This window comes from Ascaphus truei, chromosome 2 (assembly GCF_040206685.1).
Source record: "Ascaphus truei isolate aAscTru1 chromosome 2, aAscTru1.hap1, whole genome shotgun sequence".
In the NCBI taxonomy this organism is placed as follows: Eukaryota; Metazoa; Chordata; class Amphibia; order Anura; family Ascaphidae; genus Ascaphus; species Ascaphus truei.
Window position 1 is genome coordinate 111085765 of NC_134484.1, and position 16052 is coordinate 111101816.

Consider the following 16052-nt stretch of genomic DNA (forward strand, 5'->3'; position numbering starts at 1 on the left):
GAGACTCCTATGGCTCCAGCACCCCCGGTTGCCACGACCTATGCCAACTCTGGACCCCGTATTCCATCACCTAATCGCTACGATGGGGACCCCCCCGCCTGCCGCGGTTTCCAAAAACAATGCGAGGTGCAGTTCGAGATGTCCCACTGCCTGTTTCCCACTGGTCGTTCTAAGGTGGCGTACATCTACGCCTTGCTCACCGGAGACACCCTCGCCTGGGCCTCCCCCCTCTGGGAACGTAAAAGCGAACTAACTCAAGATTATCCTCTGTTCAGATGCGAATTTCAGCAAGTGTTTGATACTCCTGCACGGCGCGAGACAGCCGCATTCTCTCTCTTCCATATTTCACAGGCCTGAAGATCTGCTGCCAAGTACGCAATCGAGTTCCGTACTCTTGCCGCAGAAACCCAATGGAATGATGAGGCACTAGATGCCGCATACTGGCACGGACTCTCAGATACCTTGAAGGACGATCTTTCTACTCATGCCCGGCCTTCGTCCCTGGAGTAGTTGATTAACTTGAGCGTACGCATGGATCAGCGTACTCAGGAGCGACGGCACGAGAGGCACTGTTCTCGCTCTCATTCTTCATCTGTTGTCTCTCACAGGTCGCCTACAACACCTCTCCTGGCACTGGAGGCTCCGGAGCCGATGTAAGTCGGCAGTCAGCAAATTCGGGCCACGGAGAGAACACGACACCGTCTGAATAGACTCTGCTTCTACTGTGCTTCTCCGGAACATCGTCTCCAGAATTGTCCCCTGAAGCCGGGAAACGGGCACACCGAGTAAAGGTAAAGGGGCTTCTACTGGGTCCTGTCTCTCCTTGCCCCTCTCTCCCCGAAACTCTCCCAAAGGTCTGCGGGCATACGGGCGTGACATTACGCAGGAACGTTGCCATTTCGTCAGCACTTTTTCTACTGCATCCAGTCGCATTAAACGTAGCATCCATAAAAACTGGCATATTTTGTCTAATGAAAGCCGAATTGGAACAATGTGCAAGGATCCTCCCTTACTCTGCTATAGACGTGGCCGGAATTTGGGGGATATGCTGACGCAAACGGATCCGGTTGATAAATATGCACTTACCAAGTCTTGGCTGAGTAGAAAACCTGGAGCATATCGTTGCCATGGATGCACCAATTGCGGTTTTATGCAGACAGGTTCCAGTTACTCTCACCCCCACAGTGGGGCTCAAATCAGGATCAAGCATTTCCTTAACTGTGAATCGCGCTTTGTTGTATACATGATAAAATGTCCATGCGGTCTCTACTACGTGGGAAAAACCTCACGCATGTTAAAAGAAAGGATCGCGATTCATCGTTCTCCTATTAGAAAGTCACTGAACAGCACTGATGACAATACTGAGCTTAAGTACCTACCTGTTGCTAGACATTTTAAACAAATGCGGCATTCCCTGGCTACTATGCGCTGTATGCCCATCCTTCAAGTACAGCCACCGCCACGAGGTGGTGACAGGAACAAGGTTCTTCTGCAACAGGAAGCGAGATTGATCTATGAGTTCAGGACTATGTCACCACATGGACTTAACGAGGACTTAAAGCTGGGTTGCTTTCTGTAATATTTTATTCATTTTGTGTGATCTCCTTAGTACTGTTAAATTTCTTCCATGTTCCCTTTCCCTGTATGTTTAATTTTTGTTCACATTTCTGCACTTTGGTGATTTCTTTATCACTTGGTGACCCAGGTCAGGCTTCCTTTAGTGTTGTACTATGCTGGCTGGCATTGGCAATATTGTTTTATGTGTTTAGCACTGGGAGTTAGGATGCCCACAAATGCGAGGTAGCTCCCCCTTTTTGTAAGCTTTCAAGCTTTTTTTGCTGACACACATACACCAGCTCTTTAGCTTTTATCCAGCATCTATCGCTTATCTTATACTTATATGTCAATCTGAGGTATGAGATAAATTAACATAACTAGCCATAGTGTGATAGCATAAGCATGCTATGTATAGATTGCTTGCGCTGTCAGGTTATGCGCCAATAGGGGCGCTGTTGCTCTATTGATTTCACATATTAGTCCCTTCAACTTGGACGGGTTGCGCGCGCACATCTTCTCTTATTGGCAAGGACACCATCGGGTTGCTAGTCACTAAGCGCAGAGATGCATGCGCGGCTCGTACCATGATCGGGATAGGATGCGTGCGCACACCTCCCTCACTGTCATGGACACCGTCGGGCTGCTACCAGCTATGCCTAGAAGCGCATGCGTCACATGCGACAAGGTGTTCCAGCTGATGCGCGCTCCCTGCGGGTTGCCAGATACGCGATCGGGTTGTCCAGTGACATGCCAACATAGGCGTCGGAGTAATGTATGCATCATATGACCATCTTACCTTAGATGCGGTTACTCCATTGGTGCTGGTTAGCAACATTGTTTCTTATTGGTGTAAGTTGGAAGTGGGCGGAACCTGGGACTGCAAATTTGGTTTTTCAATATTGTTTTCAGGTGTTCTTTTGCATGATGTTAGGGGTATATATGGGTGCTTGGAACAGTCACTTGTGCACTGCCCTGAGGAAGGTCCCTCTACGAGGACCGAAACGTTGGCGGCCCTGTGTTCACAATACACATTTTTTGGACTACTACTGCGGTGTGCTGTCTTTTGTCATCAGGATTTTCCTGGTTACTACATGTCTATATGCTCAATATGGGACAAGCATCTGCCTTCTTACAAACGTGAGTGCAAATCTCCATACCAATGACATATATATATATATATATTTATTTATGTAGCGGTTGTACCCCTGGGGTACTATAATAACTACTTGTGCTGCTGTCACCTTTGAGGCTAACAAGAGGCCTGAGTCTCCGCCACTGGGAGCCTGGTGTATACTTACACACGGTGCAGCGTTTCCACTGATGAGGGATCCCAACGAGGTGGGCGTGTGCCCTCACCAGAACAACCATACAGTAAATACACACACTTGGATAAAACAGTATTTACTAAGCAGCTTAATAATAACCTTTGCATAATTCTCATTACATTAACATCATTGCATCCCCCTGCATGAATATCATTACAACATCACACATGTCAATCATTGCATCCCTTTTGCCCTTTGAGTAGCAATGTGCCTGGGCACTTAACCCTACGAGTGTCCATAAACAATAAAGTAAGTGTGAGTGTAAGCGCTTCCCTGTGTTGGGGCCCATTTGTGCACTTAATATACTATCTCCCTTATCATAGTCCTGATCAGGATATCCGTGGTATTCAGCAACTCCACACTGTGATCCCACGGCGCGACGCGCTGCTCCTTGCAGGGATGAGTACACCGTCTGACTCCCCAGGGGAGGGATCCCCAGCCAGATGATCCTTTGCAACAGTCTCTGCTATGGAGTCAGATACTCTTTCAGCTCTCATGCTGCACTGGCATTCATGCAATGTCCTGCAGAATCTCTCTCTATGAGTACAGTGAAGGAGTCCCTGTATTAAGGCAGTTCCCTATACCATACAGTTACTTCTCTACAGTGTCTCAAGGGACTAACTGGGCCCTGGGGTTTTACCTCTGGCCTAGTCCCTGGAGCACTGCTCCGTGGACACTACCTGCACCTTTAGTGTCCAGGTCTTGACTCCTCACTTCCTGTCCCAGCAGGCAGTAGTCTTTCCTTCCTCAGAAGAATTCCAGCCATCCCATTGGCTATCGTGTGTCACCAGGCAGCTTCCTCCCTAAGCATCATGGGAGTTGTAGTCTCTCTGCTGCACAATTAACATTGGGACCACGTGCACATAGGACTCTAATGGCCGCTGCGACCTTGCCCCACTCATACACAACCTTCCATTGCTCTTCCAGGCCCTCGCCGCTTCTGCGCATGCGCGACTCTGCGCTGGTGCGCGCGCACACCTAAAATGGCGGCGCCCTGGGGTGAGAACCACCGGCGACTCCTTCGCCCTGCATGAACATACCGAGGGTAAGGAGGGGGGAAACGGGAGCGCGGGGAGACCGGAGGGTACCTGGCTGTATATATATATATATCCATGGCTGGTCCTGGCTATCTTTCTGCCTCCTTGTCACGTAACCCTTATAGCTACAGGCTGGTGTCAGACTATCCTGTGGGTTTACCTCTCCTCATGCTGACTCTCTGAGTGAGGGGTGGTGGTGAATTGAGTCTGTGTACAGCCAATCATGGTGCAGACTCTGTGCCCTCCCCCTCTGTGCCTTAGGGAGGAAGTGTTCCAAATTGTGTTCAACCCTCCTGGGGTTGAGACATGCCTGCAGCTCATCCTGGAGCTGAGTGGAGCCAAGATCTATACAGAGCACAAGGCCTCAATATTGTCAGAGGGCCAGCACAAAACAGCACCCATTATAAACCCTGATGCATACGCTGTGATACCAACTGTAGAGGCTGCACAAATAAAGAACCTTTTTATATACTCCGGCCTAAGTAACAGTCTATTGGGTAGGAGTATGAGAGAAGTCTGTCGTGGTGGGGACTGTCTCCAGGAACCCTGGAGCCTATTGTGACTGGAGGTGCTGATGACACCAAGATAAGAACATAATGATCACCAAAAGCCTGTCCTGTTTCCCCTTACCATCGCGGATGCTCATCTCTTCTGGACCCTCAGTTTGAATGGGACTGCCAGGGACCCCCGCTGTGTTAATCCGATATGCCATTAGTCTGTCTGCAGAAATGTCACAGAAATGTTGCAGCATTACTGGGAGATTGCAAATACAAAGGGGTCTGTCGTGCGCTTCGGTGCAATTACACAGGTCTGGATGAATCAGACACTGGAGTGATGCGAGGGAGCTATGCAGGGCCACAGAGGTAACCGGTGCAGGGGGAAGGGTATAATACTTCACCTGCTTCTCCGGTTTGGGACCCACTCTCCTCGCTTGCTCCTGCGTGCCGCCGTCAGGGAGTATCAGGAAAATGGAGGGTATACGGCGCTACTGCGCATGTCCGAAAAAAGTTGTGTGTGTTCAATAAAGTTGATTGAAGATAATTCTGGGAGCTTTTTTCGGACATGCGCAGTAGCGCCGTATACCCTTCATTTTACTGGGAGATTGCCCCAGATTTTCCAAGGCAAGCGTTCGGATACTCTTGGCTGTATCTGTATATATCTTTAATCAGTTTTCAAGCTAGTTCAATTCTACCAAATAGACACATTTTGCAGACCTTGGATTTGTTTATCACAACTTTCTGTATGATATTCAAGGCATTTACTTGCATAAATCTCATTACTTACTGTATGTTCATTTCTTCTGAAAAACATCTCTGAAAATGTTTGTGTCTAGTAAGATATTTCTAAGCCAATTGTACTTCCTTTAAAGACATATATACAAATGTAACCAATGACATTGTCCCTAGGGATAAACCAACAATTACCCCAATATTACTCAGAATATCTCAGGGTTTTCATAAAATAGCATAATAAATTACAATAAGCTCAAAATATCACATCAAAGAAAATAATCAAACTGGCTTCTGAATGGGTTACCTCTCATTATAAATAGTTTTTTTGCATAGGCATTCCTTTTAAAATATTTATTTTAAGTTTGTGTCTGCTTTTTGAGTTCTTACTATGCACTTTTACTTGCTGTACTGGTGCTTGGTAAACACCAAATTGTTTTGCTGTTAGTGGTAAAAGTTAATGGAGCCACATGCAACAGGCCCCGTCTCAGACATTTAGAATATGCTTGGCAGCAAATATTATTGTATTATTATTATTATTGTTGTATGATGTTGTGTAATCTTTCATTATTGACCTATTTAAAATGCTGGGTACTAAGTGCATATACAGTAATATGTACACCCACTATCTCAAGCTACTTCATTTATTAGTAAATGTCTTCCTACATATTTACAAAAACAATCCTTTGGTGTATTAGAACGAAAAAATACAAAAATTAGGAAAAAATTAAATTATAATGTAATATATTAGTACAAATAAAAAATGGTGGGGTATGCTCTCAGAGATTAAATACTTAATAGTAGCCTTAATGGGTATTTCTCCTGCTTATTTGGTCTCTGGTAAGGTCTACTGCTTGTACTCCAGTATCATTCAATGTGTGTGTGTGAGTGTGAGTGTGTGTGTGTGTGTGTGTGTGTGTGTGTGTGTGTGTGTGTGTGTGTGTGTGTGTGTGTGTGATGGTGAAGGGGTACCCAGGCCAGTAAATAAAGGTATTATGCCCGGCTTGGTGCCCCTGAGTCATATTGTAAATGTGAAGTGTCAGCTCTGCAGCCCACTGCTGGCTGCAAGCTTGTAAATGCGTTAGAATTGTCTTTGTGTCCTGCTAGGAAAAAGGGGACCACATGTATTATACTAAGCTACATTGTATGAGTGTGGTCATCGTTATGGATTAGTTCCCAGTATCGCAACAATGTTTCACTGCCAAAACGCAGAGGGTTTTAAACTCCAGCTGCATTTTCACACAGCGCAGACGCAGGGAGCTAACTTAGGTTAGGTTCATTGCCAGCGCAATGAAAGTTGGTGTGAGTGCTGCTGGGGTACAAACAGTAAAGCAGTTGTTCTCCTTATTATTAACTTTAATACACAGTCATGAATGAAAGTTCCTCTCTTTTAGTGCATTAAAGTTATGAGAGGAAGGAAATTAACATTCAGACAGGCAGGGCAGCGGATACATTGGGGATTCACAAGCACAGCATATGAACGGCAATTCCGGTGAGTGAATCATGCATACCCTAAGTGCGGACTTCTGAGGCACCCCGCTGATGCGTCGCCGGGCTGTCGGCAGAAGTCTGGACTTAACAAAGACAGTGACAGAACACAGTGTTACTTTAGGAGGAGTTAATATAAACAGTTTGCCCAGCAGATGTCCAGATGTCCGGGACAGAGGTAGACATTCTGCCACCAGAGAAGGGGGCTTGATCAGGTATGCTAAGCGGCTCAGGTGTGATTTTAGCGCATGACCATTTGCATACCATGAAGCACCTTGCCCCGCTGCAGGACCTGTTGGCAACTCTGCCATAGGGTGGAGATTTGGTTCCCAAGCCGAGAATGGCTGCACATAGTACAGCTAGGCTTGAATAGTTTTAAAAGTCTGTGCAGTCAGTGGGGACAGGAGATTCATCTAAGATACATTGTGCAGTACAAAGACTATTCCACTGTAACTAAGGATTGTACCCCACTTCAAGAGTTCGTTAGAACTAAGGATTTGCGAACGAATCCTGCACGGGCAGAACAAAAAGATTACCTTTGGCGGAGTAAGAGTGGTTGCGGGCAGTGCCACTAGCCAAAGACTGTTTAGCGGCTCTATTTGCGCACCAACCCCGCTCCTGGGAATTGGTGCCTAGAGACTTTATTTCGGTGAAGTTCGTTCCGGAAATATTTTATTTAGTTTTGCCCCATCCCAGTAAGTGTTTATTCGTGTTATTTTGTAAATCAACCTGTGTGTGTTTCTCGTGTAAATAAATCACAATTTATTTTATCTCACGTTTTGCTCAATCAAAGGATCCGGGTATTTTTGTGTTAAAAGCATTGGTCCCCTGTAACAGTGAGACACAATTTTTTAATGTGTAAAACATATCATAAGGCTTTTGGTCGGACGAGGTGGCATCGGGGAGGTTCTCATGGCTGTGGCGCCTGCCCGGCAGCTTCTGCGTGCCTCTGATGATGTTCCTAAATGGCACCCAGCTGGGCCTCTCTGCTGTAAAACAGAGATTTATGCCTCAGTCACCAGTTGTCTCCCCCTAACACTTTTTGTGTTTCAACTCTTCTTTAGGGATAGTTCTTTCTTTAGTTGTCTCCAAGCCACACATCTAAGAACAGCTCTGAAAATTGCAATATTGCACAGTGACATTGTATTGTGGCAGACTCCTGGAAGGCCTAAGTAGCCAATGAGCATGTTTATTTGTGGATTTATTTAAGACCCACCTTAAGACCCACTTGCTTAAAGAAGCATACAGTATGAGTAGCACCGTAGATATTACTAGACACATGATACATAAAGCTTGGCCCCCTGCAGAAGCACTTACCAAAATTCCCTCCTACTGTCTCTGTACGTTCCTCCTACATAACAATTAGATTGTAAGTTTCTCAGAGCAGGGACTCCTCTTCCTAAATGTTACGTTTATGTCTGAAGCACTTATTCCCATGACCTGTTATTTATATTATTTGTTATTTATATGATTACCATGTGTATTACTACTGTGAAGCGCTATGTACATTAATGGCGCTATACAAATAAAGACATACAATACAATTACTGTAGAAACTTTTACTACACAAATAATTTCACTTAGTAAAATTAAACCATTTTCTTCTAATAAATGTATAATTGTGTGAAAATAGAGAAAATATCTAATCCCGATGTATAGAAGGCAAAGTCATACTTACAGTAGTTGGTGAGAGAAAAATACACAAATATATCCAGTAACAGAAGGAGAATACATGAAGTGGGAGATTCAATAAACTGATAAAGGGGATCAGAGCTCTATCCCACCTTAAATACGATTCAAGTTACTGGCAGTAAACTCTGATTCGGTAGCATTGAATCTTATAGTATTTTGTAACCTGATTCAATGCTGATTAAGTCACCATATATCAAAAATCTCTAGGGGTTAGTCATTATACTGAATAATGCTGATTGGGGCCCTATCTCATTAAAGTAACTTCACTTTTTCGTGCAATAGTGCCCCAATCAACACTATTGCAGTTTAATGAATAATTCCCTGTGTACTGTATGCTGAGATATTACACCCGGAGCGGGCGCTAACTTCAATTGACTTGAAAGGCAGGATCGGGTGTCATACTACGCATAGTGGCTTGATAAATCCATGCTTTGATGTTTATATATACATATATACATCATACAGTACACTTTTAAACATATGTTAAATATGTTCATTAACATATACAGCAGGATAGTTCATTGCAACTATATCCCTTCTCTGTTGCTATTAAAACCTCTGTTACCCTAAATCAATCAATTTTAATTTAGAGTTCGGATTACAGTATACTATAAATATAAAATAGTGCAGCTTTTGCATTATTATATCATTTATGTCTTGTATAATAAAAAAAACAACTCTGACTTTTTATTGATAACTTCTATTATTTATCATACATCCTAAATTGATACTCATCTCATTTTCACAGACTAAAAATCCTCCATCAATTTTGATAAAAGTTAAGAATTTCAGACAGCTTTTTGAATGTGCCGACATTTTTAGTGCTCATCGCCTTCTGGGTTATTATTCGGCTTCTTTTTTTTATATATATACTTTTACTGCTTGAGAGTGGCATACACAGTAGATTTAAGGTTTTCATTCCAAGCATACCAAAGTACAAGATATTACTAATTCATGAGAAATAAATTGCCATAATAATCTTGCATAATGAACAAAGGCCAAATGTCATGCTAATATGAAAATCACCAGGAGTTCAGTTACTGCTGTACAAACTACTGATGATGCAAATCAGGCATGGAGAGTACAGGCCAGTCATTTTTGAAACACATAATAACGCATAAATGTAAGAGTGTTTTAGGTCATTACTTATAATGTAAATGTTATAATGATGCATTTCGCCAAAAAAGAAAACATTCTGCTTCTGAATTTTAATGATTGTATTTAAGTAATAATCCCCTCAGAACAGGGCATTACTGGCCAATAATGCCCTGGCTGGAAGAGTTGAAGGCCCTCAGCTTCGCCTCGGGCCTTCAATTCTTCCAGCCAGGGCATTATTGGCCAGTAATGCCCTGTTCTGAGGGGATTATTACTACAGAGGCGGCACATTTTATTTGAGTGCAGCTAGCTCCGCAAGCCTGCGGATGCCCCGGCATGCTAGCCGCACTCCCTCGGCGTGCCGCGCGTCATCGACGCGCGGTCACGCGTCATCGGGAGCCTGCGCCCCCTGCACGCGTGTCCAGGGCTCCCGAAGGAGCCCTGGTGTCCCGCGATGTGGGGGACGGCGGCAGGGGGTTCCGGGGGACCAGGCGGACCCGGCAGTGGGAGGGAGAAAGCCCCAATCGGAGGGCGCTCCTCCGTGTCTTCGGCGCGCGCCCGGCACCCTCTGGCGCGCGCCAGGTTACTGCTGCGGCCGAGAACGGGCAAATGCTCGAATAAACTCGGCCGCAGCAGTATTATAGGCTAAATGTAGACTTTTTCATAAATAATAGACACTTTTGTATAGTTATATAGATTGTTTTATTAAAATAAAATGGCAAATACATGAATCCACCTCTATATACTCTTACACTGCAGATATCTATATCCACACACTGCCGCCCCCTCTGTGTACACACACACACAACACAGCACATCTACACACACACACACCCAACACAGCACCTCTACACACACGCACGCACGCACGCACACACACACACACACACACACACACACACACACACACACACACACACACCAGCTCAACACAACACAGCACCTCTACACTCACAACACAGCACCTCTACACTCACAACACAGCACCTCTACACTCACAACACAGCACCTCTACACTCACAACACAGCACCTCTACACTCACAACACAGCACCTCTACACACACACAACACAGCAGCTCTACACACACGCTACACCCATAAACACTGCTGCTGACGATGACACTCACAACACAGCACCTCTACACTCACAACACAGCACCTCTACACACACAACATACACACACAAACTGCTGCTACATATACAACTGCACAACACAACACACACTGCTGCTGCTATACCCATAAACACTGCTACTGACACACACACACACACACACACACACACACACACACACACACACACACACACACACACACACACACACACACACACACACACAATCAAAAATGCAGCCACTTACTTCTTTGCAGACTCTCTCCCCCCCAATTCAACTGAATCTGCTCAGAAAATTTCAGTCAGCTCAGGAGGGGGAGGAGTCAACCCGTGGCTGATACTTCCTGACCAATCCCCTGCCCTGTTTCAGAGCTGTTACTTCATTCTGACCAATCCCCTGCCCTGTTTCAGCTGTTGTGAAAGCTAATTGGCTGGAAATAAACAGATTGAAAATTACACTTTGCAAGCTGCTAAAATTCCGGGCATTACTGATTGGATAATGCCCGGAATTTTAACCAATCAGAGAGCAGGATTTTCAATAACGCCCTGAATTTTACTGCTTTAGCCTATAATTCCTGTTAATACAACAAAGAGACAAAAGTAGAGTTTCTTAAGATATATTAAAATATAATTAAAAGCTGCACAATTCGTTATTTATATAAAGCCTAACAAAACACAAGGTGTCTGCCTTGTCGTGGCTCGCAAGCTTACAACGCTTTGGCCAAAGGGTTAAACTAAATGACCCCTTTTCAATAGAATATATAAGTATTTTACTGTGTATTTTTTTCATGTTGGATGTAGCATTGGGCTTCTCTGTCGTCTGTTTTATATAAAGCCTAGTAAACATATGCATATATCTTATAATGTAGCACTATTTTTCTAAATATTATCAATTTGCATGAATTTCATTGTTTTGTATTAAGTAGAGCAAGTGAAAAGTGCATGTCAGTATAGTTATTAACAAATTAATAATAGTCTAAGTTTTGCAAGCCTGTACAGTAAAGCAGGTAAACTTTAAGTTACATACAGTAACATACAGTAACAATTGTATACCATTGTATACAAATGTAATAAAACCAAAAAGTTAGATACAGTATCGTATGTATCTCTCCAACACAGCTTTTTTTGACAGGGGTTCCGTGGTCATTCCTGAAGGTTTCCCTGAAAACAGCTGTGTATGCCTTGATTATAGAGCTCATTGATAAGTTACCTGCTGCCAATATTGTCAAGGGAACCCTGCCTCAACTAGCCAGTGTAGATGTACAGTGGCGACACATCTTGTTCTCACACTTCCCGCACGGCAGGATGCGTGCGGGCAGCATGGTGACGCGGCCTGTCGCGTGTCACTGTGATGTCACTGTCACGTGCGCGGCCCGGCTTCCCCGGCTTCCGCGGCTTCCCCGGCTTCCCCGACACCCCTGGAGTTTGAAGTGAGGTAAGCGGGGGTGCGGGAAAGCAGAGGGGCACAGCAGGAGCAGCCAGGGGGTTGGGAAGGGGGACTAAAATGCGCGCGGAGTGGGGGGGGCTGTACGGAGAAGACGTGGCGGCGCGTGGTCTAGACCCGGAGCCAGCCGGAGTAAATCCCGGCCTACCGCCGGCAAATGTTAGAATAAAGTGTGTCGTAGCAGTACATCATTGTATTTGGCGTGTCCCTGTATAGCTGGCAGCAACCTTAGAGCATAGCGTAATCCTCCAATGACATCATAATAAGATTTTTACTCACATGAAAGCTGTTTGTATGCTGTCCCAAAGGCGTGCGTCCAGCTGAACTGCAATGCAGGCGAAAATCCACGTGGGGTGAGCAAAGCACAGCCGGTCCAGGAAAAAACAATCCGGGGCTAGGCAAATTAACTAAAAATATTATTTATTGTGGGTGTACAGCATGGTGGCGCAAGGATGTACCTCTGACGTGTTTCATGCTAAAATAGTGCTTTTTCAAAGAGTAACCAGGCACAGCTTCTTCATCTGTGAACCAGGCACAGCTTCTCATCTTCTGGCAGCTGCTTCAATGGCTTGACTTTTGACACAGGGGAGGGGTCGAGTATAGGTACCAATATCCCCTGTGCCTCTTTCAGACTGTCATTAGTTACTAGGACGGCCATTTGTTGAGATAGCTCAGCTCCCCGGCTTGGATTCCTCTCCTCTCCTGTAAATGCCATTTCCATTTCAGTGTGGTAACCTGTTGTGCAGACAAGTAAGAGAGATGCTGCACTCCTCAAAATATGAACAAAAATAATACCGTTACCGGTGCTCCAGTGCTTGTACGAAAGCCTGTAATCAGTCCTGGGTAGATGATACAAGGAACACAGGGCACAACGGATTTATAATATCCAAACTCATTTATTGAGCCAACACAACTTTTCGACCGTAATGGTCTTTATCAAGTGACATAGTGGCATAAACATAATCCCTTCAGACAATATTTAAATAGTGCCCCAAACCCCATCATGCAACCTGTTCAATCAGTGGTGATGTTAATCATGTGCTGAAAAAGTCCTTCCCTCCAATGTCCTGTCTGTATCCTTAACAGAATAATCTCTGTCCGGTGTTTAGACACTCCTGTGTCTCGTGGCCTCATCCGCATTCTCCCCTCTTCCGAGTCCTCAGGCGGCGTCCATATTTGATGACGTCATCCACCCGGGTCCTCTTCTTATTGAACGCAATCATAGCGCTATGCGTTTCAGTATTTGCGCATGTGCAGTTCATCTTCTCGCCGATTTCCTTCTTCCTGCCTCTCTGTGGAACGCATGAAGCGCAGACTGCGTGTCAGTCACTGCGCAAGCGTTTTGTAATCCATCAGTAGTTATCCAGCTCAAAGGAGGTAATCTCGACTTCAGTGTTCTTCTGGTATGGTCCCTTGGTGTGTCCTCTTCCTCTAGCAGCCAGTGGGGGTATCTTCATAATCATAATCCATAATGTGTTTTGGAAAGGAAAAAAAAAAGGAGGGTAAATCAGCACTACACTATACTGCTGCGGCCGAGTTTATTCGAGCATTTGCCCGTTCTCGGCCGCAGCAGTAACCTGGAGCGCGCCGGAGGGTGCCGGGCGCGCGCCGAAGCAGCGGAGGAGCGCCCTCTGATCGGGGCGCTCTCCCTCCCGCTGCCGGGTCCGCCGGGTCCCCCGGAACCCCCTGCCGCCGTCCCCCACATCGCGGGACACCAGGGCTCCCTCGGGGAGCCCTGGACGCGCGTGCAGGGGGTGCAGGCACCCGATGACGCGTGACCGCGCATCGGTGATGCGCGGCACGCTGAGGGAGTGTGGCTAGCACGCCGGGGCATCCCCCAGCTTGCGGTGCTAGCCATGCTCGGATAAAACGTGTCGGTAGTGTATGATCAGATTGCAAAATATATAATCCTACTGTGCAACGTGAATAATAATAAAAAATTAATGAAAAAAACAGGAACTGTACCTTGCATGCATCTAGCTTCCACCCAGAACGTCTGAAACAGGTGATACCATTCTCGCAAAAGATCAGAGCTACACGAATTGTAGACAAACCAACCAAATTGGATAACACTCTAAAAGAGATTGAGGAGAGATTTGTAGAAAGGGGACACAATAGGTCTGAAATTATTACAGCAATTAACAAATCTCCACAGCAAGCTTCAAATGTGATCGTCTTAGGTTTGTTAGTAAGTTCACAACTGCCAGTGGTTTTATAAAAAAAAAACCACTTAAAAAACACTGGAAAGTACTGCAGACTGACGACACTCTTAAGGATGTCTGTAAAGATTCCCACGTTTTGCTTATAGACGGGGAGAAAATCTAAAAGACATCCTAATTAAAGCCGATAATGAGAAATACTGTACTACACTACTCCCCATTTCTTGAGTGCACCCAAGGCAGGTTGTTATAAATGTTATGAATGTAGCATCTGTAATAGTCTAAACACCTGGGACAAGTTCTATCATCCCAGAAGTGTCAAATTGTTTAATATTAAAGAGCGCATCACTTGCACAACCACAAATATAGTGTACATGATTAAATGTCTATGTGGATTATGTTATATCGGTAAGAGCAATTGTATGCTCAAAACAAGATTCATTGACCATAAAAGCAAAATTAACAATCGTGCAGAGGATACCGCTCTTATCAAACATTGCACTGATTTCAGTCATCCAATATCTTCATTAAAATTAATGGGTATTGAACACATTAAAAAAGCTAAGGCAGGTTTAGATAAGGATGTTTTATTACTACAGCGTGAATCCTTCTGGATCCATACATTAGAAACTGTTTATCCTAAAGGAGTGAATGACTTTCTGTAATTAGGGTGCTTTATTGAGGAAAGATAATATTGTTTCTTTCCCACTAGCTGTAGGTTGCTGCCACTGTTTGCTGTATTGGAAAAATACTGTAAGGTTAGTACACCTCTGGGATTGTGAATTTTCAATAAAACAAAAGACAAATCTTTTTTTTAATTAATTTTTATTATTATTCACGTTGCACAGTAGGATTATATATTTTGCAATCTGATCATATAGTGTAGTGCTGATTTACCCTCCTTTCTTTTTTCCTTTCCAAAACACATTATTGATTATGATGATGAAGATACCCCCACTGGCTGCTAGAGGAAGAGGACACACCGAGGGACCATAACAGAAGAACACTGAAGAAGAGATTACCCCCTTTGAGCTGGATAACTACTGATGGATTACAAAATGCTTGCGCAGTGACTGACACGCAGTCTGCGCTTCATGCGTTCCACAGAGAGGCAGGAAGAAGGAAATCAGCGAGAAGATGAACTGCGCATGCGCAAATACTGAAACGCATAGCGCTATGATTGCGTTCAATAAGAAGAGGACCCGGATGGATGACATCATCAAATATGGACGCCGCCTGAGGACTCGGATGAGGGGAGAATGCGGATGAGGCCACGAGACACAGGAGTGTCTAAACACCGGACAGAGATTATTCTGTTAAGGATACAGAGAGGACATTGGAGGGAAGGACTTTTTCAGCACATGATTAACATCACCACTGATTGAACAGGTTGCATGATGGGGTTTGGGGCACTATTTAAATGTAACCTGTTGTGCAACATGACTGTGGGCCATCAGGCCCTGAGCTCATAACTACGCCCCTATGGGAAGGTCAGTTCTTACTGTGACTTTGTCCTGTCCGGTCATTCATTCCACCGCTTTAAGGGCTGTGCAGGCCGCAAACAACATTTTACCAGTAAGGTATATCGTTGTTTGGCCCCTGTAAACTGTTATGACCAGAATTCCAGAGGCATCTGCTGCGTTTGGTTGCATTTACTGGTTTCCTGATATAGTCCCCAGGACATCACATTGTCAGCGCAGATAACATCCAACTGGAAAGGATTAAAATTGGTTTGGGAGGGTCCAAACCATGATATCGTATTGCCTCTTCAGTTGATTGGAAGGCACTCTGTTGTTCTGCCGCCCATGACAATTGTGACTTCTAGATGGGTGTCACAGTCATGGATTTCAACGCTTTAGGAGGGGATCTGTTGAGAACGCCCAGAGCATGCCATACCCAAAAACTGTACCT